Here is a 4683-nt window from a genome sequence, read left to right as displayed (position 1 = left end):
CAGAGACAAATGATCCCAGCAAACACAACTCCCAGCCAAGATATAAATATCAAGCTGCTGATCCAAGGCTGCTTTTGCCGGGAGCTGCTTCAGCAGTTCCCAGCGACGCCAGAGGAGGTGCAGAATTACAGATGTTGCTCCGATGTCACCCACAGCAAAGGTGCTGAGGGCTCCATTTATTTTCCAGGAATAGCAACGTCATTACTAAAAAATTCCATGATGACATTGAGCTGTTGTAGCAGCTCGTTTCTCTTGCAGAGAATATCAAACTTCACCCGGAAACACTGAACCACATTTTTCAAACCCAAAGAGGCTGAAGTCAAGCGACCCCCAGACTTTATCTTTTCATTTTGGCAAAGTGTTTTCTGCCTGTCCCCATGCTGAGCAGCAGGAGAGACTGCTTCCAAAACGCTGGGCTGGAAGAACTTTCCACATGAAGGATATGTAAGAATTCCCAGGGGCAAGAAGCTGCATGCAGCCTAGTGCATTATTAATCCAATAAACCAGAGATGCCAAAGCGCAGAGGAACCACTTAGAGGAGCTGCTCCTGCCAGTGTGGAGTGAAAGGATCGCTGGCAAAGGAGACCAGACTTTACTGGAAGGCAGCCCCTGCAGTGCTAATCCATTCCCGGATATTTAACTGCTCTGATTTTCACAGCCACCGACCCCCCAGTGGACAGAGGAGCTGCAAGAGGATCCACCAGGCACAGGAACCAGCCTTGGACAGAGGAGGTGCAGGAGGGTCCATCAGGCAGAGGAACCAGCCTTGGACAGAGGAGCTGCAAGAGGATCCACCAGGCAGAGGAACAAGCCTTGGACACAGGAGGTGTAACAGGGTCCATCAGGCAGGGCAGTCAGCCTTGGACACAGGAGGTGTAACAGGGTCCATCAGGCAGGGCAGTCAGCCTTGGACACAGGAGGTGTAACAGGGTCCATCAGGCACAGGAACCAGCCTTGGACACAGGAGGTGTAACAGGGTCCATCAGGCACAGGAACCAGCCTTGGACAGAGGGGGTGTAACAGGGTCCATCAGGCACAAGAACCAGCCTTGGACACAGGAGGTGTAACAGGGTCCATCAGGCACAGGAACCAGCCTTGGACAGAGGGGGTGTAACAGGGTCCATCAGGCACAGGAACCAGCCTTGGACACAGGAGGTGTAACAGGGTCCATCAGGCACAGGAACCAGCCTTGGACACAGGAGGTGTAACAGGGTCCATCAGGCACAGGAACCAGCCTTGGACACAGGAGGTGTAACAGGGTCCATCAGGCACAGGAACCAGCCTTGGACAGAGGTGCAGGAGGGTCCATCAGGCACAGGAACCAGCCTTGGACACAGGAGGTGTAACAGGGTCCATCAGGCAGGGCAGTCAGCCTTGGGGCAGTGAGGGAAGCGAACCAGGAACCAGCAGCAGTGGCAGGAAGGACCCTGTGGTTTATCGGGGAAAGCCAGCAGCTTCCAGCTGGGCAGAGGGACCAGGGGGCAGCTGAGTGTCCCCCAGCATCATCCCCCAGCGTCACCCCTCAGTGTCACCCCCTAACTTCCCTCCTGAGCCTCCCCCAACCCCTCAGCCTCTCCCCCAGCACTGGGAAGGAGTCGCTGACCCATAAAGCACAGCCCAGCCTGGAAAGAAATCAGCGTCTGCTGCTCTGAAGGGAACCACTTCAAATCTCACTAATAAATCTGTGCTGGAGCTTTGCAGCTGCTCTGGGCACCCAGTGCCAGGGCCTGCCCATCCTGCCAGGGAACAATTCCCCATCTCCCACCCATGCCTGCCCTCTGGCACTGGGAGCCATTCCCTGTGTCCTGTCCCTCCATCCCTGTCTCCAGTCCCTCTCCACTCTCCTGGAGCCCCTTCAGGCCCTGCCAGGGGCTCTGAGCTCTCCCTGGAGCTTCTCCTCTCCAGGGGAGCACCCCCAGCTCTCCCAGCCCGGCTCCAGAGGGGCTCCAGCAGCTCCAGGTCCCTCCCCAGGTGCTGCTCTGTCACCAAGAGGTTTCTGCAGCTCTGCACTGAGCACCCCTCCCTCCATCCCACCCAGGCTGGCCCTGCTTGCCCATTAACTGCCATTCCCTGGGATGATTCTCATCTGCTCTGGGCTGAATTATGAATTTTAATTTGCTCTGTTTATTTAATGAAACTCACTGAGACTTATCCTCATTTTCTAGCAAGTGTCAAAAAGTTCTATTGAATTAAAATTAATGACCTTCACACCTAGAGAAGATTTTCTGGCTCAGAGGATGGGATTTAACATTGCTCAAGATACAAGTACAAAAGCAACACTCAATTAGATGAGGAAAAAATTCTGAAAAAGACCATCATTTCTATAGATAGATTCAACTTCTGCTTGAAGGGGAAAATATAGTCAGCAGAGGGAAAAAATTATGTTTCCTAATACTGGCTACACTCTGCAGTCATAAAAAAAGTGTTTGTAGTTTAATTGCTTCCAGTAAATTTACTGAAATAACATTCATTGCTTCTTTTTAATTTTCATTCTCAAGAATTAATATCACAACGGGAGAAACAGGGAGATTGGATATATCATCATTAAACAGGCCTTCTCAATATGTGGGATCTCAGACACGACAGGTTTCAGAAAGCAACGGCAAAATTAAATTATATGAAAAGTCTGACACAGAACATGAAGAGTGAGCAAATGGTGAAGCCCATTCGTGCCTCTCTCCCCCTCCCTGGGAGCCCACTCTGGTATCTGAGTGCCATTCACAGGCAGCTGCCAGGGAAGATGCCTCCACACTCAGCTGCTGGAATTGCCTCCCACGTTAATGGACGCAGATTTAGCAGCCAGAAAAGCTCTGACCCCGAGACAGCACAGCCTGGGCATGGGGACAGTGCTCCCCTCTGCTCGTCCCGCCCACAGGTACAGAAATGAACCCTTCCCCAGGAAAATGCCCCTTCCATCACAACTGCAGGAAGGTGTTTCCGTTTGTAAACAAGCTCTCGTGCGCGACTTTGTTGTGTTTTCACCTTTCCAGTTGTGTCTTTGTAATGAAATAACACGTTTCTGCTTTAGGTGTGTCTGTGTTAAACTGATTCTGCATCGCAGGGAGATTACAAAATCCTTTATTGGAATTACTGTGGCAAAGCAGAACATGACAAATTGATGTGTGGGAGGTGAGTGTTCCTAATTCTCTAATTAGCACTTTAAAAAATTACTGAAAAGCCAAAGGAAAAAACCAACAAAAGAAGCTCGCAACAAAAAGCCCAGCAAATGCAAGAGCCAGCCAAATGTCACACTCCAACCAGCAGAGCTGAACTCCCTCCTGACACCCTCTGTGACCCCTCCTCGTTCTGGGGAACATCCAGCCCTGCCAATCCCCCTGGGCACCAGGACTTAGCATTCAGCACAGGCTTCCAGACTCACAGCTCTCCATACTGATGCTTTTCGGGCAGGAAAAGGCAAAACACGGCCCAAACCCCATTAATTTCCACATTCATCACGTTCCCAAGTCCCTGGTTCTTTTGGTGTTCACATTTTACTTTTTAATCATTGCTGGAAAAAGTCAGTTTTCCTCCTGTCCGTCTGATAATCTTCACAGCTTGTTGTGTTTTGCCAAGTTAGTTTATATATTTTCACATTTAATTTGAAAAATGTATCTGCCAAGAATTCCTCCTGGAGCAGCTGTGTTTGCTCAGGTTTCATGTCTCCTGGGTCTGCCCCCTCCCCTGTGCAGGTGTGAAACGCCTTTACCTGCCCAGAGCCCAGCCGGGCTCCTCCCGTGTCTGCAGGGGCCTTTGTGGTTGAAAAGCACACAACTAACTGAATTCATCTAAAATTGAATTTACCTCCCTGAGGAAAAATAACCAAATTCTAGCCGGAATTGGCTTGAACATTTGAAAATATTCTGCTCATTGTGACTTCATTCAAAAGTCATATTTTTTCTTCCTAAAACAAGAATTGTGTTGGGACACATGTCACATTCAAAATATTATCTCCATGTGCCTCAAATGGATTTTTCCTCAGCCAGGTTCCTTGGAACCAGCCAAACAAAGCAGAAATCCCCAGGATTCGGTAGGCGGGACTGCCCGAAGCTCCCAGCTGCATCCCCCGAGGGTTGCAGGGCTCTGTCCTGGATCGCAGCTCCTGAGAGCATCCCCAGCCCTGCATCCCCGGCCCTGCATCCCCATCTCTGCATCCCCATCTCTGCACTCCCAACTCTGCATCCCCGGCCCTGCATCCCTGGCCCTGCATCCCCATCTCTGCACTCCCATCTCTGCATCCCCATCTCTGCACTCCCAATTCTGCATCCCCATCTCTGCACTCCCAATTCTGCATCCCCATCTCTGCATCCCCGGCTCGCAGGAGCATCCTCGGGAGCGCTGGGACCCGGAGGCTTCCCCGGCGAGCTCCTTAATGGACCCGGCAAACAGGAGCGGCACAAAACCACGCTCTAAATGGCTCTAAAAATAACCGTCCCCTGCTATCCAAACAGCTCTCCGAAATAGAGGCGCTGAAAAGAAACAAACCTCAGCCAGCAAAGCTTCCCTCGGGCCAGGGCTTTGGAGCGTCCTCTCCTCCCCTTCCCGGCAGGGCCCGGCTCTCCCCGGGTCACTCCCGGTGCCAGGTGCCTGCAATGCACTGACTCATTCGGCAATTAAGGTAATTAGGGGCCTTTTTACACTGAATAATTCAGAGGCATTGATAAAACTCAGTCATAGCTGTGGCCC

The sequence above is a fragment of the Molothrus aeneus genome, chromosome 15 (assembly GCF_037042795.1).
Source record: "Molothrus aeneus isolate 106 chromosome 15, BPBGC_Maene_1.0, whole genome shotgun sequence".
NCBI lineage: Eukaryota > Metazoa > Chordata > Aves > Passeriformes > Icteridae > Molothrus > Molothrus aeneus.
The sequence above is the reverse complement of the archived record's forward strand: the minus strand, read 5'-3'. Positions refer to the sequence as shown.